This window comes from Sphaeramia orbicularis, chromosome 21 (assembly GCF_902148855.1).
Source record: "Sphaeramia orbicularis chromosome 21, fSphaOr1.1, whole genome shotgun sequence".
NCBI classification, from domain to species: Eukaryota; Metazoa; Chordata; class Actinopteri; order Kurtiformes; family Apogonidae; genus Sphaeramia; species Sphaeramia orbicularis.
The window spans coordinates 7,010,693-7,033,708 of NC_043977.1; the positions used below are offsets into that span (position 1 = coordinate 7,010,693).

The following is a 23,016-nucleotide window of genomic DNA, read 5'->3' on the forward strand; positions in this document are numbered from 1 at the left end:
ATATGCCAACATGAATAAATCATTATGTTCCAAATAGATTCTAATTATATGAGCTTTAATTAGCTTGTTAGCCTTTGCGTATATATAATTTATTAGTTTACTGTAAACAGCATAGCTTGAAGCTTAACTTACTTTATTATCCTAGTAGAGAAATTCAGTCTCTGCATTTTACCCATCCTAATACTCAGAACACTTTGCATTAGCATTAGCATTATTCCATTAGCACTTAGCACATTAGAAGCATGTGCAACTACCACTGAAGGTGCAGAGGAACAAACTCTAGGTCTTCTTTGGTACCTTGGTTTGGTTCTAAATTTGGCAGTCAGCATAAAAAACAGAAAGCTTTGACTAAACATTCACAACATTTTGTGGGGAAAAACGTTTTGTATCAGTGCATAAACCACCACCATATGCCAACAGGAATAAATAGTAATGTTCCACATACATGTTCTAACCATATGAGGTTAAATTATTCTATTAGCCTTTGAATACGTATAATGTATTCGTTTATCGAGGACATCGTGGGACCTGTTTCAGAAAAAAAAACATCTTTACAAACTGATTGATTAATTTCCTCTCTGCATTTTACCTATCATAATGCACACAGCACTTAGCATTAGCAATTAGCATTAACATTTAAAACATTAGGAGTAAGAACACCTGTCATCAAAGCCCTTTCAGACCAACTAAGGGCACGGATAGAAGAATTGACCCACATACAAGAAGAAGACCAAGAGGAAATAGGAGAGAGCTTTACCCTGACCTTTTAGCTGAGAGGTGGAAGTGCTAACCACTACACCACCAACGCCTGTAGAAGGTATACTAAAAATACCAACTCTAAGTGCAAACCTCCGACCTTATGAACTGCATTAACAGAATTTAATTCAAGTAACAGCATTGAAAACTCTACACTAATACCCATTAAACATTAAATTATTGAAGAAGCTGTCACAGCAGCCATGTACACTTAATGGACTTTTTGAGTGTTAATGTTAAACATTTGTTTTGCTGTCACACTCTGTGTCATCAATTTCTATTTTTGCCACTGCTGTTGTGTGAGAGAGGTCTGACTACGCAAGACCAAAGACTTTAAGAAAACATGGTTCACTGGAGAATGACTTCCTGTTTTTGGGTCACATGGTCCCTGTAGGAGACTAAAGGCAGATCCAGTCCCATTCATTTCAGATTTTTTGGCTGATTCTCTGACCCTAATGTCCAGAAATAAATATTGGACATATGTTTCACAAGCTATATATCCTGTAAACATTCTAAAATTAAAATGACACTTTTCAGACACTTTCATCAGGAGAGAATTATCTGTTATCTTATTATCTGTTTCAGAATGTCCTTTTAATGTAACCAACTCAAAGTAAACTTGTGTAATAATGCTGCTGTCTATTCAGCATCCTGACATCCCTGATATATCTAATAAGTGGATGTAATATCTCAACAAAGCAGAAATGCTTGGTGATGCAGATCTGCACAAATTTGTTGATGCAGTGTGAGAGGAATAGCTCTATTGTGTACACAGAAAATGTTATACGTTTTTGATTTGAACCCATCAGAACAAGAGTAAAATGAAAAGTGCCGCATTTATATTTATTTATTCAGTGCATTTAGATCATCTTAATCTGCTTTCCATCTACATAATCTATAAAACCCTTCTCACCTCAGCCTCTTCAAAGACAGGAAGTGAACTGTTTTGTTTCACAGGCAAAGTATGGTGCATCATCTGTATACATATTTAGAGACTATGGTAACATTTGGTGTCATCATGCTGACACCATTAGCTGAAGTGGTACAGCATGTCAAACTCTGTAGTGTTAGTGTTGATGTTAAATACCTACTGTTCTGTAGTTGTTGGGTGATAAATGATTAACCAACTGTAGTTTTTATTAAGAAGTTGAGATTAGTCTTTAACTGTCCAAGGTGAAGGCGTTTCAGTGGGTTTTCCTGAAGAAACGGGGCGTCACGAGTTTTAGACAGGTTCACAAGTGTAATCTTTCTTGCCACTTAGCTCACCTGCTGATAGGCCATGAGCTATTGTGAATACGCTGTGTCCAGTGTTGTCTACGTCACTACTGGTGGATTAATTTAAAATTTTATGTCTCTTCCTTGGGACAATGTCTGCAAAGTTTGTTCATAGTTTGGAGATACTTATATTTTTACATTTTTTACAAAGTTTTGAAGTATTATAAATATGCTACATATGTACATGGTATTGATTTGGTATCGAGAATTGTGTACTTGTAGTGGTATCGCTGTTGATTCCTGAATTTTTGTTAACATGACATCCCTAACATAGAGATAGAACCTGGCAACCTCACAAATTCAACTTGGTTTTGATTCTTGATTGAACATGACACTGACATACAAGGATATTAGAGCTATTTTATTTATTGAAAACAGCCCAGGATTAAGTTAAATTTCTTTGATAATGGAGTTTTTTTTTTTAAATAGGTTACCAGTGTAAGAGTTGTAATGACCCCTCGTCCATCAGAAGAAGTTTTGGTTTTCTGGGCTGCTTGGACTGTAATATTCCCTGTGGACAAATATCATGGCCTAGAAAGTCAGCAACTTGCTTTAGCTTTTTGAGGTTGAAGACCTGTAGTAGAGATTCAGTTTCTATAACTGAGCTGACGTTAGGTGTTTGAAACATTTGGATTACATTTCAGTCCTCTAAGGTCATTCACACAAGAACTTGTTGTCCTCTGGAACTCTTTGTTCTTTTCTTTTGCTTTTGCTGATCAGGTGTGTGAAAGCATCCAACCATGTCTGCTGATAGAAGCATGAGACCTTTTATCCCCTTTGGCTCCTGATTTCTACATGACTGAAAAGCTTTATTCAGAGTTTGGGAGCAGTCTGTAACATCTTTATGTAGGTTTGTTGTGTCCTTCCTAAGAAAAACTATGAAAGAAAGTTCCGTTGTAATGTTGTTCATAGATGTGTTGAAGATGACATCACACTATGTTGCTACGACGACCAGTCATAATGAGATGTTCTATACCAAGTACGTGACTTGACTTGGTACAACCAGGTCAAGTCAAGGTGAGCTGAGCTAATACCATCAGTGGAAATGTTTCTTTCATCTTTATGTAATTACACTTGAAGTGCAGTGACAGAGACACTGACAGAGCTCTGGAAGTTTTAGTTAATCGATAAGGAACTTGATATTTTATGAACTGAGTCTAAGAATGTCTGTGGGCCAACTTTCTATGTTCTCAAAGAGGGAAAGAGTCTGATTTTTGATCAACAAAATGCACACTAGGGTCATAAATGCTGAAGGATGTTGGACCTCAGACCATCCCAACAGTATCAGTCGTCTAACTCTTTTGTGATCTGTCATCTGTACTTCATAACTGCTGTCGGTAACGTTAATGAAGGAGTGTCAAATTCACTTTAGTTCAGGTTCCACATTCAGACCAATATGATCTCAAGTGGGCCAAAATAATAACATAGTAACCTATAAATAATAACTCCAAACTTTTTTTTACATAATGAAAATGTTTGTTTTCAAACTATGCTTTAAAAAATTGTGAATAACATGAACAACCATGAAAAAACTGAAATTTATCAAGAAAAGTAAGTGCAATTTTAACAATATTCTGCCTCAGTTTATCATTTACACATGTACATTATAACTTACAGATCACACTGGATCTACAAATACAAAAAACATTTGGTAACGGGTAGAATATTGTGATAATTACAGTTATTTTTCTGACATTTCAGGTTGTACATGGTTGTTCATGTTCGTGTACTTTTTTACACTAAAACTAAGAAAAAAATTTGGTGTTATCATTGTACGTTGAGTTATTATTGGTCTGTATGTGACCTTGAACTAAAATGATTTTGACACCCATGATAGTTAATGTTTTCAGTTTAATTTCTGCATTTTACAAATTCATCCCACAGGCCCGATTGAACCCTTTGGTGGGCCGGTTTTGGCCCGCAGGCCAAATGTTTGATACCCCAATATAATATCCTGTTAGAGGCTGTAGTGTGTAATACTGACTCGACATGTAAGTGCTTTATCAGTGTTTATTAAAAAATTCCAAACACATTTTAAATAAACAGAACATCCTCTGACTACATGGACTATTACTAACATGTCTTAAAACGTAGGTCGTGCTGACTGCAGCAGAAATATTCACCCTTAAGGCCTTCACACATTTTTTAAATGATTAATTTCTACAACATGTTTTTGAACTCTAAGCTTTTGCAATACAAATAAAGGCATCAGCCAGTCACATCACTGCTGGTGTGAATAGTTCATAGGTGATGGTACAAAATATTCGTGGGAGTTTATTTGTGCATTTTTGTTTCATTTAGTTGCCATGGCCTTGGTGAGTGAAGATTTATTCTGGTGGAGTACTGAGCGCTTACAACACATTTTTGTCCATAATTGCTGGTATTTGATAGAACTGCATGAACAGTTATAGTTACTGTTTTTTTTTGTCAAGGACTAAATGTTAAGGTGAAGACGTACCAATCCGGTTTTTGGTGGTCGGACATTGTTGGGCAGTCTGGCGAGGTCGGTGACATGAGTCTGGTTGGTGTGTTCCATGTGATCTTCTGTCGTTAATGCCGTCGCCAGTCTTTTCAGCCAATTCGATGTGTGTAATCGACCACTACCTGTCGTTCAGTTGGACCAATCTGATTGGTGGAGGGATAGCCCTTGACTAGTGAATCAGTGAACGAGAAGTTTCCATGTGACTACAGCTATGCCAAGGTACTTCACACTATTATTGTCTTCTATAATAGTCCATCACTGCCCATATTGTATCTGAATGAGTACCAGTCAGTGTTGCCTATGGACTTCATTCATTCCATGAAGTGAACACTGTTAGCATTGTTAGCATAGTGCGATTTTTTTCCTCAGTTTTCACCTGTGACATCTTTCTTCTTTCACAAGTACAACAACAACAACCCTCCTGGACTACTGAACACTCTGCTGACAACAATGACTGACGATAGCGAGCTCTGTGTTTTGGTCTAGAGAGATGTTCTGTCATTTCTGGGTTTATGTCTCGTGCAAGCTTAGAACATACGCTGAAGTTGGTAGTCGATTTGGTGTGTCCTTCACACTTTTTTGACTGTGTTGGGGAGATGGGAGCAAACTGATTAGTCGGGCTACCTTTTCTGGCAAAGATCAGCAGTCAGGTTGGTGTGTCTTGACACCTATCTTCACACCTGTCTTCACACACACTTGGTTAGGGTTAGGCTTCACACCTTAAAGGTTGTCAAATGTGAGGATTTTAAGATCTTCTGTATCATATCTGACAGAAACAGAATTATGTTAGGTTTCTGGACTGGTGGCTGAATAAAAGCTAAATCGGGTCAACGGAAATCACTCGTGGCTGTGGGTAATTAACAGTTAAGCAGCTAATTGATTAATCATCTGAGTAATTGGCAGCGCTGCAGCCTGAAGCCGAGGACATTCCCCCAAACTCTGCAACAACTCGACTCCACATGTGAAACCGACTCCAACACTAAAACCATCTTAAAACATTCACAAAATATTTTCACTGTTTGTCTTTGAACACAACATAAGAATTGGCTTTTTCTGTTGTTGTACCCTTTAGTATTTTTACATCTATTTTATGGTTCTTTGCTCTTTTGTGTTTTTACTATGTTGTTTTTCCTACTATTTTTGATTGTGCAGTATTTTGATTGTGCAGCTGTTGTTGTCTTTAAATGTACTTTATAAGCAAATCTGGACAGGTTTGTGGTCAGAAAGGTTTTTGTGGGATGAGAGTTTGTATTAATTCCACTCTGGAAGGAAAGACTGTGAATCTCCATCAGAGCTCGAGGGTAAAGGATACATAAACTAAATGTACAGAAGAAGGTGGAAACGCAGAATGTGATCTGTCTGTCTGTCTGTAGAGCTGAGCTTGAGGATGGACCAATGGAGAGACAGACAGATGGACACAGAGAAAGAGACAGACAGATAGACAGACAGACAGAGACAGACAAAAAGAGGTACAGACAGATGGACAGAAAGAGAGACAGACAGAGACAGACAGTCAGACAGATAGAGAGGTAGAGAGACAGACAGACAAAAAGAGGTAGATAGACAGACAGACAGAAAGAGTCAGACAGATAGAGAGCTAGAGAGACAGACAAAAAGAGAGAGACAAACAGACAGAGTAAGTCAGACAGACAAAGACAGACAGATGGACAGAGAGAGAGAGACAAATAGACAGAGACAGACAGACAGACACACAGAGGTAGACAGAGAGAGACAGAGCGGCAGAAAGTCAGAGACAGACAAAAAGAGGTAGAGACAAACAGACATACAGAGGCAGACAGACAAAGAGATGGAGAGACAGGCAGAGACAGACAGACAGAGAGGTAGAGAGACAAACAGACAGAGAGACAGACAAACAAAGAGAGACAGAGACAGACAAAGAGAGACAGATAGAGACAGACAGAGAGAGACAGAGAAGTAAAGAGACAGACAGATGGACAGAGAGAGACAAACAACTAGAAAGGTAGACAGTGAGACAAAGAGAGACAGACAGACAGACAGGCAAAGAGAGACAGACAGGCAAAGAGAGTCAGACAGACGGACAGAGACAGGCTGACAGACAGTGAGAGACAGACAGTACAGACAGACAGGTCATTGATATGCTGACAGTAGAGAAAGATGTGGGTCAGCGGTGGTGGAGGGGGTGGATGTGGGGGGTGGGGGGTGGGGGGTGGGGTGTGTGTGGGGGGGTCTGGTTGTTTTTGATGATGATGCTGTGTGTGAGTATCTGTCAGCATAGCGGTGTGGGTTGCCAGTTTGAGGAAACTCCCCCTATCTAATCCTATTAATGTCTCTGCCTGCCAGCGCTCTTCCTCTTCTCTTTTGTCCCTATTTTTAATCGTGCTGTTTTTTTGGTTTTTTTTTTCCATCTCTCTCTTTCCGTCTGTACACCATCCTGTCTTTACTTTAACATCAGGGAGCTTTTTGCCTTTTATCTCTTGCTTATTGAACTGATGTTTTTTCAGTTTAGGGCTTAATTTATTGGTCCTAATGTGATTTGATCTCAGTTTGGATCAGAAAGGGTTCAGACTGGGCAGTTTATGGGATTGATTCTGAGGTTTCTCTTTCTGAAATTGAGACGACTCCTCTGGAGACCTTTGTTGCTCAACAAATTCACAATGCAGCCTGTGAATGTGTTTGTTCACTTTAAGCTTCAGTAAAGACAGAGTATTTTTCAGTTATATTTTATCTAGGGATGCACCAATATCTAGAGAAAATGATATGTTGCCAGATAGTACTATTTTGTTTTTGTTATTATTTAGGGGCCGTCCACACTGAGACAGGTTAGGAGAAATCTGCAGTTTTTTTTTTTTTATTGTATGTGTGTTCATCCTCATAGAACTATGACTATGATATTAATGACTATGATTGGAATTATGTTTATAAACTATATGGTCAAAAATACTGGGACACATCATGGCTACAGCTGTAAGATCATTTATTTATATATATGTATTTTTACTTATATTGATAATATTTGTCTAGTACATACAAATTGCTGTTGTAATTGTGTTCTAATATGTATATTTGGTATATATTTAGAGCTATATACTGTATATATGTCTGTATATTTAGAGTTTTATACATACACTATATGGACAAAAGTATTTGCTCACGTTGAATTTAGATGTTTATTTGAAGTTTATAAATATTGATGTTTATAAACTATATGGAAAAAAGTATTGGAACACAGCATGTAAGATGCTGTAAGATGTCCTGTTCATGAGGATTTGACATATAAACATCAATATTTCCTTAAAGTTTAATGGGAGATTTTCTTCCTCAGTGAGATTTGAAGAAAGTAGATGGTTAGCTGTGGTAGAAAATTATTATTTACAGTCAGAGCATGAAAAATATTTTAGAAATTTTGAGGACGGATTAAAAAAAGAAAAATCTGTGTTGAGAGAAATGAATTAAAAACCTTCTCTCACCATCAAATAAAGATGCTTTATGTTTTTTTGTACAATATGTTTATTGACTTTTTACTTTTTAACATTATAACGAACGCATCAGTCATACATACACACATTTAATTTGCACCACAATAAATTAAGATGTTCCCTAATACATCAGCAACAGAAATACTTTCAATAATAAATTATGGTTAAAAAAAAAACAAAAAACATCATAGTCCTTTAAAATTATAGTCATTGATAAAAGAAAACAAAACAAAATCAATGTCGAGAGAAATTAAGTAAAAATCATGTTTTGGCATTTGGAAGCAAAGATAATTTAACCCAAACTAACCCAATGCAATGATATTTATCCCAATATAAACTATATTATGACATTTGTCAATATTGTTTTGTATCCCAGACCCCTGTTAGAAAAGAAACATCTGAATTCAGCGTGTCCACATAGTGTTTAATGGACTTTTCAGAGTCAAGAAGCAAGAAAATCACTGTTGTACCTCGTACATATTTATGTGTTCCAGTCCATGTGAGGTTAAAGCATTGTGTTGTTCAGAGCTCAGTATTTATCTGGTGGAGCCCCTGTAATAATCACCTCAGCGCTGTAAATCTACTGTAGCGCTAATCCATGACTGTCTGCAGATCTCAGGGTCAGACGCTTGCTGCCAGATGGGATACAGCTGCTTTACATCCGACTAAATTAAAGAGCATCCACAGTTGTGTTCTGGTGGTTCTTGCTTTGCTTCTCTGGAGATATTTTAGTTTGGTGGCTGTTATAATTAGTACCAGTGCTGACTATTCCTGTAGGTTTCTGGTGGTGGACGGGTCATGTCAGGGTCATGGATCCGCCCAAAAATAAGATTTTTTTTTAGGGTTTTCCCAGGGGTTTAGTGCTGTCTGGATTATAGGATTTTCACTAAATTCATCAAAGACAAGAGCATTTTCAATATGATGTATATATAATTTTACATGTGTAATATTTTGGAGTTATTTTGTGGAGTTGGCATCAAATTTTGTGGCCAGTAGAAAAAGATGTGGTAAGGGGGTGGGAGTATATATATAAATTGTATTTCATCTCACTCCTTTTTGAATATGTTTTTTTTTTCTTTCTTAGTTTTTCTTTGCTGTTTTTGGTTTTAAATTCACAATATAAAACAAACATGGCGGCCGATTTGGCTACATGTTTGACACTCCTGCTCTACATGATGATTCTATGTTTTTTTTGGAGTCTGTCGTAGCTTCTGCATCTAAGACTAACAGTATTCGCTTTTCCATTGATTCTCAAAATTGTGCAAGTGTAACTTTCGTATAAAAATTCACCTAATGGAAAAACGACATTTTCGCCCAAAGTCTTGTTTTTTGATTAAAAGTTTTTTGCGTTGGCAAGAGGTGGTTTTTCAGGCATAGCACAAATGGTATATCACGCAAAACTGGAACGGAAAGACCTTTTTTCACAACTAGATTCACATGAATAAAACCCCAGAAGGTGTGATGGTCGTTACAAGTGAAGAAGAAGAGTTTTAAAAGAACCACCAGGAAACTGAATCCTTTTTTAATTTAGTATAGGATGGAGGGGTAATATATAATAATAATGAATATATCTGTAAGTCAGCACCATATTTACATTTGTCGACATGTTTATGGAATGACTTATTGTATCATCTCACGATAATAAACAAGTCATTGCATTTGCGATTTAATGGAAAAACCGACATTACGCACTTCTGTTTTTTCGACATTTAGTAAATATCAGTCAAGTTTTGCGTATATGTCCAGTGGAAAAGGGACTAATGAACCCCTGTTTGTCTTTTCTCCTGGTTTTCACACCAGACTTCCTGTTTCCTCCTGGACTTATCTCCATTATCTTTGTCAGGATCATCCTCTGGTGATGAGTCTGAGTGAAATTACACAACTGTATGAGTGAAGACACACTTGAGCAGGCTCAGTGATGATCTTGTAGTACTTATGATCCAAGCATGGTGGTATTTGATTCCTTTTATCTCTGTCTGAATACTCTGACAGATGCTGATGTGATTACATCATCCACCATAGTAGATCATCCTGACCTTTAGCTTTGTGGTCAGGTTTGCTCATTCATATGATCGGCAGCAGTCATGTACTTTTAACGACACCTGAGGCTTCAAATATCTGCAGAAAATGGTTAACCTTACAGAAAATGATTATTTAAGCCAAGAAAATGCAGTGATTGCTAAAATATTTGTGTACAGCATCAACAAATGCATGGAAAAACTCCACATGATCATTTTAGGATATAGACTGGAAGACATAGAATAGAAGATTATCTGTTTTTCTTCTGTTTTGTTTTGTCTGTTGGGGCCTCTTGCCAGGTCATCATTGTAAATGAGAAGCTGTTCTCAATTGAATTTACCTGGTAAGATAAAGTTAAAAAAAAAAAAAAAAAATACTGTTACTTACAGCACATTGAATATAAAATGTTGGAATAATGTGGTAAAATGTTGTTAGGTAAATAGCAGCTGTTATAGTGTTTTGGTGGATTTTCTCTCGGTTTCCAGTTTAGCTAAGGTTTCAGTTTCAGGATTACAAACATGACAGGAAGTGTTAAGAGCAGAGATCAGAGACTGTAAAAGTAGAATGAAGCTCAGAGACAGAAAAATAACACGTCAGGAATTCACTGATAAATAGGAGGCTTCTTCTTGTTGGTCTTTTTTGTTGTTCTTTTTGTAGCTCTTCTTTTTGTTCTTGTTCTTCTTTTTGTTCTGGTTCTTGTTCTTCTTCTTTGTTTGTTCTTCATTCTGAAATTCATGAAAAATTACTAAAAACCAAAATCGATATTATTCTTCTGGAGACTTTTCATGCTCAATCATCCATAGTGTTGATACAGACAGTTTTGGTTGTATTTCCCAGTTGATACTTCCTCCAGTTCTGTCCCTATCTTCTCTGAATGTTGCTGTATTTTGTTTTATTGCCCTTCTTTGTGTGATATTCCAGGTGTGTTTCCTACTGCTGCTCTGTTATTGATGCTCTTTTTCAATATGTGTAAAGTGTCATCTCTGTTTTCCATTCTGACGCATTAAAACCACTGATATCGTAGGTGCAACAAATTGAAAAGCCAATTTTCTGGATCCGACTTGTGGTCTTTCGTCAATGGATGTGTGTGTGTGTGTGGGGTGATGATAAAGAGCCAGTCTCATCGCTCTGGTCGTCGTCCTACTTTTCCTTCCAAAGAGGAAAGAAAGTAGAGCAAGTGAGGAGGCAGCAGGAGGATTGAACAGTCCTCTCCAATATTCATCTACATTTTCACACAAACAAAAACAAACAGCGACCGTTTTCTTTACATGTGTTTTGTCCTAATTTAACCTCTGCCGTGGTCGTGGAGCTGCTCTGTTCTAATGGGGGCCAGTGTAATGTGGGTGGATGTTCACTTGAATTGCATGCTCCGTTATGTAACAGGCAGTTTGGGTTGGTTGTTCTGGAGAACAAAACACCGAGATTCAGAGATAAATGGAGCGAGGAAACGGGAGGAGGCAGAGCTGGAGCCGGAGATGGAGAAAACCTGAAAACCCAGCACACACATCCACTACATGGACAGCAGTATGTGGACACGTTGAATTGAACAGGGTCTGGGATACAAAACGATAATGACTAATGTCCGAATATAGTTTTATATTGTGTAAATAGTCTCCTGAGAGCCAGAGGACAGAACGTTTTGCTTTTTTGCTTTTTTTTTTTTTTTTTTTATTAATAATTAAAGTATTATGGTTGAAAAAATCATGTTGCAACATTTATTTTTTCAAACACATTACACGGTGGTGGAAAAAATTATTAGACCATCAAAAGTCATCAAAAACAATGGTTATGCAGTCCAATCCTAACTCCTGTGTGCATCATGTGACTAAAACAGGCAGAAAAGGAAACATGGAATGTCTAAAAGCACTGTTTTTGTCAGTACAGTGACATAAATATTGATGTAAGAACTGAAGTGATTTTGGTTATTATCAAGAAAACTTGGAAAATGGATAGATATCAGCTCTGAAATTAAACTACTATGAGCTATTTTTGTTATCTTTAGATTTTTCCAAACAAATGTACCTTCAGTTGGACCAGGCATTAAAATGAACTAGAAATTGATAAAAAAAACAAGGGGTGGTCTAATAATTTTTTCTACGACTGTATTTTTTAGCCAAATGTCCCTTGTAGTGGATATTGGGTCTTGTTTGATACTAAATTCATTTTCATATCATTTTATTGCATTTCTTAGTTTTGTTCAAATTGTTACCTTCACTTGTAAATGACTCAGAGATGGTTTTTACTTAATTTCTCTCAACATTGTTTTTTTTTTTATTATTCATGACTATGATTTTAAATGTTCTACCTCTAAATTTCTAAAATATTTTTGTGCTCTGACTGTAAATGATAATTTTCTCCCTCAACTAACCATCTACTTTCTTCACATCTCACTGAGGAAGAAAAATCTACCATAAAATTTTAAGGGAATATGGATGTTTATAAACTGTATATGACATAAATATTGGGACATTTCATGTCTACAGCTGTAAGATGTCCTGTTCACAGTTATTTGATTTCTAAAACTATTATTTACAGTCAGAGCATGAAAAATATTTTGGAAATTTAGAGGTAGAACATTTGAAATCATAGTCATAGATAAAAAAGCAAAACAAAATCAATGTAAAACCATCTCTGAGACATTTTAGACGCAAAGATAACAATTTAAACCAAACTAACCAATGCAATGATATTTATCCCAATATTAAACTATATTCTGACATTAGTCATTATTGTTTGTATCCCAGACCCCTGTTAGAAAAGAAACACCTGAATCCAATGTGTCTACATACTTTTGTCCACATAGTCTACAGGCCACTAGATCTAACTGAATGTGTAAGGGTTTGTGTTAAGGCAGATTACAGAATAAATCACATTCTTCTGGATTAGTTGTGGTTTACAGGCTGTTCCAGGGGTCTGATTAATTGCCTGGATAGTAAATGATGAGGCTAGTGGGTGATCAGTGGGACTTCTGGGAGATCAGATGCTGTAGTTGGCAGTCTGTGTAGTGTAGACACTGTTTGGTCTGTTTTCCCAGATGTCTGTTGTCCAAACACCACATTGTCCTCACCAGGGGTGTCAAACATGTGGCCCGGGGGCAAAAACCAGCCTGCCAAATTATTCAATCTGGCCCAGGTGAATGAATTTGCAAAGTGCAAAAATGACACTGAAGATATTAACAGTCAATTGTGTTGAACTTGTAGAATTGTGATCTCCAGTAAAATAATAGTACATATATCATTTCAATTTAAAAATGTTTATTTTTGACAATTTGACAAACTCAAGGTCTTCAATGTCTAGATTTCAACAGTCTTCTCAGAAGCTACTGGTTGGATTCATTTCAAATTTTATATGTAGGTTTCTTGGTACAGTGTCTTTAAACCTTGCTCACAGTTTTCAGAAATTTAGAGTTTTGAATGTTTGACAAATTTTTGAAATATTACAAATTTGCCTTTCCTTATAATAGTCCATATTTTGATGGTGTATAACATGTGAATGGTTACAGATATCAATATAGTTCCTATTGATCATTGATAGGAAGTCATATATGGACTTTCATTTGGGTCCATGACCTTTGACCTTGAGTGACTTTGAAGGGTCAAACTCAAGGTCATCAATGTGTAGAATTTAACAGTTTTCTTCTCTGAAACTACTGGTCGGATTCATTTCAATTTTTTTTTTTTACGTATCTTCCTTGGGACAATGTCTGTAAACCTCATTCACAGTTTTAGAAATTTAGATTTTTGAATTTTTGGAGAAATTTAGAAATATTAAAAATGTGCCTTTACTTATAATGGTCCATATTTTGATGGTTTATAACATGTAAATGGTTACAGATATGACTATAGTTCCTATTGATCACTGATAGAAGTCATATATGGACTTTGATTGAATTAGCTGAGCTCTCCTCCAGTGAAAGTACCGCCCACTTATATTGTCAGATTGATCTGCATCCAGACCACAGGACTGGAACATAGAACAGAACCTGACAACCTCAGAAATTCAACTGGGGATTGATTCAGATAGAACAGGATGCTGACATACAGGGACACTGGAACTATTTTTCATCCATAATGTAGGAGCAGTAAAGTAATTTGTTGTACGTTTGAGCGTGAAACCTCAGAGTCAGTCGTGCTCTGATGTTGTAGAGATCGGAGGCTGATCTGTGCTCAGTTTCTGAGGTGAATAAATCTCCTTGTGACGGACCAAGAATGTTCCAGTAGCAGAGGAAAACCCTGTTTGCGCCTGTTTCATCACCTAAATACGCCGCCGTGGAGCAAATCTGCTTTTTAATGGGGTTTTTATCGGTGTGTGTGAGGTTGCAGCAGATGGACGTGGGTTGGGAAATAGGTCATTTTGGATTCCTGTGGGAGGATCAGCCATTCCTACACACAGTTACGTCTCGCTATCTCTGTGAGGACATTCATTGACATAATGCAGTCCTTGGCCTTAACGTTAATCCTAACCTTCACCCTAGAGCCCTCAAAAAGACATTCAGGTCATGAAAATCAGCCACAATGTCTGCAAAGATGGTGAAACATGTTCATTCATTCATGCTCACACATGATGTGTCTATGTTTAGCTCTGGGTTGAAGTGCAGATATGCTTTCTTTTTTGCCTCGGGTCAACATAAAACACACATGTTCTGACGCAGAGGCGCTCATGTGAAGCTCATCTCCACTGATCCACACTGCGTCACATACATGCATGTTTTCACAGAATGTGACTCTGCATCCATGCAGAAAGCTGCACATGGTTGTCATGGCAACACATCATCCTGATTGTTAAAGTTTTTTTGTGTTTTTCCTCGTCTTTTACCTCCATCTTTCCTGTGTTGTCTTCTCTTTCCTCCAACTTTCCTCTTCCCACTGCTTTTCTCTTTTTTTCTGCGACTCTTCCTGCTGCTTCTATTTTCTGTGATTTTTAAGGAAATATTGATGTTTATTTGTCAAATCATCATGATCTTACAGCTGCAGGCATATGTCCCAATATTTTTGTCCATGTACTTATAAACATCATTTCCTTAAAGTTTAATGGGAGATTTTTTCTTCGATTAGGTTGAACATTTAAAATCAGTCATAGATAAAAAAAAGAAGCAAATCAATGTAAGAAAAATTCAGGAAAACCCATCTCTGAGTCATATTGGAAGCAAAGATAACAGTGTAAACCAAACTAACCAATGCAATGATTTTTAATCCCAGATGAAACTATATAATGACATTATATTAGTCTTTATTGCTTTGCATACCAGACCCCTGTTAGAAAAGAAACACTTGAATCCAATGTGTTTTTCCTTTTTCTTTCACCTCTGTCTTTCCCCTGTTGCCTTCTCTTTGTCCAACTTCCTCTTACCCTCACATCACCACTTTTCTTGTCTTTTTTTCTTCGACTCCTCCTGCTGCTTCTATTTTCTGTGATTTAAAGGAAAATATTGATGATTGTATCTCAAATCATGATATGTCCCAATATTTTTGGTCCATATAGTTTAGAAACATCAATATTTCCTTAAAGTTTAATGGGCGATTTTCTTCCTCAATGAGATGTGAAGAAAGTAGGTGGTTAGTTGTGATAAAAATTATTTTTAGAAAAACATTTTAGAAATTTAGAGGAAGAACATTTAAAATCAAAGTCATGGTTAAAAAAAAATCAGTGTTGAGAGAAATTAAGGTAAACGTCATCTCTGAGGCCTTTTGGAATTAAAGATAACAATTAAACCAAACTAACCAATGCAATGATATTATCCCAATATTAAATTATATTCTGACATCTTGTCATTATTGTTTTGTATTCCAGACCCCAAACACCTGAATCCAACGTGTTTTCCTCTTTCTTTACCTCCGTCTTTCCGTGTTGCCTTCTCTTTTGTCCAACTTTCCTCTTACCCTCACATCACTGCTTTTCTTTTCCTTTTTTTCTGCCACTCTTCCTGCTGCTTCTATTTATAATTCCAGCTGACTGAGCAAACACGCCAATTTTCTCCTTAAAATGCCTTTTGACTCCTTACACAGATGTTCATGATTGTTTTTCTTGACCTTTTGTTTTTTTTTATTTTTTTATATGAACTTAAATCAAATGTCTAGTCAGCACAACTTAGTCAGGACCAGATGTGGAGTTTGTTAAGTGTTTGGGATTGTGGAGAATTTCACATGTGTGTAGTTAAATCAAGTTAGGGATAGATGTCTCTGTGTTGGTACGACTAGCAGTGTTTTTACGACTAGATGAAGCAGAGGATGCACCTAAAAGAAGAAATATAGTAGTTGTTACTGATGGATATGTGTATTTTAGAATCAGACAAACGATTCTCCAGAAAGTATCACACGTTTGATCCTGTGAAAAAAATCCTCCTGGGCCTTGAAATATAAAGTAATAAAAGTCAGTGTAGCCATGGTTTAAAACAGTTTATATAAAAACCCCAAACTGTGAATCTATAATCCATGTGTATCTGTTTCTGTCCTTTTGTGGAGGGGGTTAATTCTAAGTGTTAATCGTTAAAAGCCACAGCAGGAGTTCATCTGTCTGCAACTGGAATTCGATGATCCATTATTTACTGTTTATAACATGTAGTTTTGTCAAAGTCGGCACAGAACAGAGCTGATGTTTAAAGACTAGTAGAGTAATCGATTCGGTAAAATGTAACAGAAAATCTTTCTAGGAGTATTGATTTCCACATACTGTATTTCTCATTTTGCTGTGGTGTCAGTGAAAACCAGTGTGTTTGTTGTCATGTAGATACATAAAATGATCTTTTTTTTTTTCATCCCCGTATCAGAATCAGAATACTTTATTAATCCCAGGGGAAATTATTGTGTTACAGTTGCTTCTTTCAACAACAATAATAAGAAGTAGCAGGAAAGAAAGAAATTTTAATTCAACTAAAGGAAAAAAAATTGTATATATTTTCATGGGTTGAATTAAAACAGCAATTTTTACAATATGTACTAGACAATATATTGTCAATATGCTAATTAAAGAAATACATATAAATAAGTGTGCAGAAATCTTGTGTGTAATTATAATTATGAGCTTATAAGGTGAAATTGAACGGGCATATTAGCTTTTCCTTTTGCCAGGCTGTTGTTGTTCTCACATGTTTTTTTTTTTTTAATTTGTGTCAGGCAATAGATTAATTCAGCCACTGCAGGGTGTGGTCTTCATTTGTTGTGGGGTCTGGTTGCTGTGCAAGGAGAGTTGTACAGTTTTCAATAAAAAATATAAGGTACAACATCATTTTGGACATTTTGACAGCCACATGTGTGTTCAGAGCATCCAAAACACTCAGAAAGATGAAGAACTAAAGTAGTAGAAGTGCGCTGGGGATCATTTGCAGTCGTTAGATCTGGGTAAAACCTTTTAATTAGATGCTCTTCATATTGATTTGACATGAATTTGGCTTTAATGGTGCACTTGAACCTTATATTGGTGGAGAACTTACTAGTTTATTACGAGGGCCGTTCAATAAGTTCATGGCCTCACCCAGAACAGAACAACACAGACTGATAATTTATATTTTATTTTTCAACATAATCTCCATTTACAGCAATGCACTTGGTCCATGGATGTTCAAGCATCACTATCCCATCACGAAAGAATGTAACATCCTGTATTATAACAACCAGTATTTCTGGGTGAGGCCATGAACTTATTGAACAGCCCTCGTACATAATCTACTGTGTAGTTTTTACCCTCGGGCCCTCGCTGTGGGGTATTGTCATCAGTTGGTCGTCCGTCTTTCAGTCTGTATGTGCAAAGACTTTGCCGTGCACCAGTGGTTCTCAGCTTGGGGGGGGGCAGAGCTCACTTTCACTTTCTCACAGCTTCATTGACACGCCCTCCACATACAGGTCCGTTGCATTACTTGTTGAATTATGTATTGAGGTTCAGATTTAGGTCAGTGAGCAGGTGGGGTGGGTGTCTGGCACATCACCCTCCTCCCCCACTTGTTGCAAATTATTTTTTAGGGGGCAGCAGGTACTCAGTGATAAGGTGAGGAGAGCTCACTTTCACTTTCTCACAGCTATATCTACAGAGCTGTATAACCCAACCTATCACGTCCTCCGCATACAGGTCCATCGCGTTATTTGTAGAAGTACGTCCCCCCCGGCCCATAAATTTTTTCGGGTATTGTGGGGGATGGAAGGGGGGGCGCGCGCCAGCAGGCTGATGATGCTGTCCATTTGTATGTGCAAAAACTTTGGCGTGGACTGAAGGCAGAGGGTTTTCAATGCACACACGTTATGTTTTCTACCACTTCCCAGATTTATTTGTTAGAGGACAGCTGGTCTAGTTTGGATAATATATGATCACAGTCTATTAAAGTACAGCTAGGTGATATTTTTTGACTTCTGTCATAGAGAATCTGCCTCCTAGGGGATCCAAAGTCAATCCTCCATACTCACCCGAAGTGCACAAGGCAGAACATGAGCAGTGTTGCTGGTATTTTAGTTAAAAAGCGAGTAGATGAGTGCTCTGAATAGCAGAAGAATGTGTTTGTGTGAGTGCAGCAGAAGCCACAAAGCCACTGCAGTGGTTCCAACTCAGCTGTGTAATCCCCGGCTCTTCATTTCACCCCCCGTTCTCATCACTGATGCCTGTCCCGTTAAACCCTCACTCCCCTTCAGGGTATTGTGGGAGTTTTCTACATGTTATCTCAGTAATAGCCACTGTGATGAAGGTAAATGCCTCCGGTGGGTTCTTGTCTTGATGGTGGCGGTGTGTTTGTGCTCATGCTGCCGGTTATGCCTATGGTTTTTACTGTGTGTGATGTAGAGTCTGTCATTACTGTACTGCAGGGAGGAGTCTCGCCTTTTCCTGCACAACCGGAGGATGCAGCTGCAACACATTCACACTCACACTCATATACACCCACATTAAATGCTTAGTTTAGAGGTCTTGGGGCAGATGTGAGCAGACATCCTGACTTTGCAGAAATTAGACTCGAAGCACCAGAACCAGCCCTTCAGCCAATCAAAACATACAACCGACAGTCCAGGTCCTGTGTGCATTTATACACAAGGCGTTTCTCGGTACACGTTCTTGTCTGTTCTCATGAAACGTCCTCAGTCCAGGCCCAAGTTCTGCTCCATTTAGAAGTTCGCACAAACCAAGATCACATGAAATACCTGGATGTTCTTCTTGTCTGCTAGCTTAAACCAAGGATGCACTGGTTGGTGACACATGTAGACTTGGCTGCAAATATCCCATGATGCATTTCGTGCTACTCTTGAAGGCAACAGCGGCTTCTGTGACAGCTGACCTCAGAAATGTTTTATTGAGTCGATGATGTCACCAGATAATATTGTACAATGTTGGAACACGTGCAAGAGGCAGAATCGTGAGAAAATACATCTGTATTATCATGATATGGGATTGAAAGAAATTGGTTTTTAAATTTTGAAGAATATACAAAAAATGACATGTAAATAGTACAAATGTATTGAAACAAAATCAAGTGCAAATTAGTGACATGTATGTATGGACAGTGATATGCAAATATTTAATTTTAGTTCTAAATGTATATAAATAGGCCTATATATAATATCAAATTTCTTATTTTTCTTTTATATTTCATTTTTCACTCATTTATTTTTCTACCTGTCTTTTTCTCTGCACTTGCTTGTTGTATGCTGTTAACTGTGAAATTTCCCCATCGTGGGATAAATCTTATCTTATCTTTATCTTATCTTATCTTATCTTATCTTATCTTATCTTATCTTATCTTATCTATCTTATCTTATCTTATCTTTTGTGGTGGATTGTGGGAATACTTTAGGGAGCTGATGGCGGAAATATAGCAGAACCAGGGAGGAAAGTCCGTTCTCTGGGGCCATTCTTACCAAGACCAAACTCCCGGTCTACATATCAACCCACAAGCAGACCTGCAAGACCACCAGCAGCTGATTGGGGACCCAGGGTGAGGGTCATCAGAGCGTTGAGTCAGTGGTGGTGTTAGAAGATGTGAGCAAACTTCTAACTATTTACTTCACAGTTTGCAACAAAATTGAAAACGGGATCATTTTTCATGGGTTAATGTCACCTGAGCATCATCAACATCTCACTTAAATTGCAGCTCAGAAGATTCCTATCAACTCATTAATTAACCTCAGTCTTTGTTGCTAAATGAAAACTGCTAATAAAGTAATAAAAGAAACACCCGTATCCACATAGTTTTGTCCATATAGTGTAGATTTGATGGTTTGATCCACAGCTTAAACCGACTTCTCTCTCTTCTTTCATTACTTCACCTTCCTTCCTTCCTCCCTCCCTTCCTTCCTCCCTTGTCCTCCTCCTCTTCCTCGCCGTCTCTCGCCTCGTTACATGACCGAGCTCTGTGTTAATCAGTGGGCAGGAAACATTCTTGTGTCTCAGCTGCTCAACCTCCACATTCCGTTTCAGCGTCTGTTTGTACAGAACCAGCCTTTGTACGATGCATCGCCACTCAGAAATCAGAATGTGAGTAGTTTATTAATCCCAGGGGAAGATATTTATGTGTTACAGTTGCTCCATTAAAGTATAATAAAAAGTAGCAGGAAAGAAATGATGAATACTACTAAAAAAAAAAAAAAAAACACATATAAAGCTCTACATATACAAACATAGCTCTGAACACTATTAAACACAATTACAACAGCAAGTTGTATAATATGTACTAGACAATATATTATCAATATGATAATTAAGAAATATACACAAAAAAGTATTCAAAAATGATTGTTGTTATTAAAATGATGTGGTTTCAATGTGGAGTTGACATCACTGTCTCAGGATATGCTTACATCTGTGTCCCCTGTTGTCACAGCGACGCCTCTGCATTTCAGGTCAATAATTAGTTTGCTGTCATAATAATTATCAGCGTCAGGTGGTGTCTTCGTCCGTGTTGTTCTCTGTGAGAGGTTGAAGGTCGCAGCTGGACATGGGCAGGACAACACACCTCCCAACCTCACTTCCTTTTCCTGAGAACAGCCCCCGCCTTGTTCACAGGGTGTGGGTTGTGGACTGTTTATATTTACAGGGTCAGGGTTTTCATTATTAGATCTTTCCTCTTTCTCAGACTCTCCTGGATCATAATGTTTTGTTTTGTGTAGTTTCTTTACAGAAGTGTCAAACAGGTCATACATTCATGGGTGCTTAGTTGGTTTCTTGTCTCTTTCCATAAAGTGGAGGATTGTTTTAATAAGCATTTATGACTTCAGTATCACAAGTGGCCGCTGTTACGAAGTCATGTTTTAACCCATAAACACCTAAACATCCATCGTCGACTAAAAACCATCTACTGATGTAAAACCTTTAATACCTGTTGATCCACTAGTCCTATCAATGTATGTAAAATACAGTTTGTCATCTATTCATGGTCATCAGATATGACCCATTTGGACATTCAGAGGCTCCGTAGTTACCATGGAAACACTGGTAAAACTCATGGAGTTGGATCAATGACAGTGGATGTTCCATTATTAATGTATTTGCTGAAAAAGTCACTTTTCTTCAGTTTTCTCTGTTTCTGATATAGTAACCCTCGAGTTTAATCTGACCTTTAATGAACATCTACATGATCAGTGAATTAAACACTGAAAAAAAAGCAAAATGCAGAGGAAAATATGATAATAAATGGAGGTAAATCACTTAAGAGATGTCAAATAGAGAGAAACATTAATTGGAGAACTGCCACAAAAGTAGCACTGAGTCTTTTTTCCTGAACATCCATCTTTTTCACATTATTCATCCCTGATGTGTTTGTATGCATGGATTCTCTGTAATGAAATTCACAAAACAATAGGTCAAAACTTTTATATTTAGACGCTGAATAAAAAAGAGCTGAACCTCAAAGGTTTGCTTCAGTTTATGGATGGTTTGGTGTTTTTTGTCGTCATTAACCCTCAGATTCATAAGTGGGTCAAAATGACCCAGTGAGGGTTTTTTTATTGCAATATCCTTGTAATAAAAAGTTATTTCATATTCCAGGTATTCTTCAAAAAACATGCTATTGGCATCATGCTCTTAAAATTTTTACCTACCTTTTTATAGATTTTATGAAATCGTCGTTTTTGTATTACTACCCCAACCTCCCATAGGTGGGTCAAAATGACCCAAATTTTTTATTTTTACGGTAGAATTACATCTGAAGATTTGATTAATTCGACAGGAAAACCAAAGGACTTGGAAAAAATGAAAAATAAAAAAATATTTCAAACATGAAATCATTGTTTTTTGGAACGAAATATAATACAAATGATTATTTTTAACATGACAAAATGACACAAGTGGCATAAAAACACTGATTTTAACACAGGTCATTTTTGCCCATTTATGTTAGAGTGGAGGGTCCAGACACGTGTTGCTCTAAGGGTTAATTCACTAAAGACACTACATCTTTCTATAATTTTGCAGATATAGCATTACAATCTACAGAAAATAAATAATTAGCCTATTGTTTTTTGAGGATTTGAAGGACTGTCCTTCTGAACTTATGAACAGCCAGAGTTTTGTCCAACTTAACTTCAGATTTTGGATCCAATGGCCAAGGCTACACGTCTCATAAAAGCTGATGCTACTTGTCTGTAGGTGGAGGTGGTGTGCAGAATGAGCAGCAAACATTCAGTTCACTGATAAATAACTTCATACCTGAGCTGTGCTTTGGTTAATGATAGATTCAGATGAACTCAGGGGTCTGTGGGTCAGTGTAGTTGTATCTTTAAAGGTAACTCCAGTTTCTAGTATCGGTTCATCTTTACACCTTTTACTTTTCAAACCAACCTCTGCTGTGACATGTTGGTGTCATGGAACCACAACCATGCTCTTTGTGTTCATGGTCTTAGTAGCATGACAGTGTTAGAAATGCATAAACACTGAGACTAGAACATGCGTGTCATTGGGTAAAACGGCCTCGGGCTCATGTCATCATCATTACCTCTCATAACCTCATGTAACGTAGATGCATCAGGACAGAAGGTCGTCTCCTGGTGCTGCTTTATGTGCTCGATACAGGTTAACCAGTCTGAAACACAACTGGAGGAGGGGTAGGTTATCAACTGT

The 23,016-nt window shown here is 37.3% G+C and overlaps 1 protein-coding gene across 1 annotated transcript in view; it reads left to right on the forward strand.

Moving 5' to 3' along the window:
• Positions 1-23,016, forward strand: part of LOC115412918 (leucine-rich repeat and calponin homology domain-containing protein 1-like) — a 115,390-nt gene that overhangs the window by 17,941 nt on the left and 74,433 nt on the right.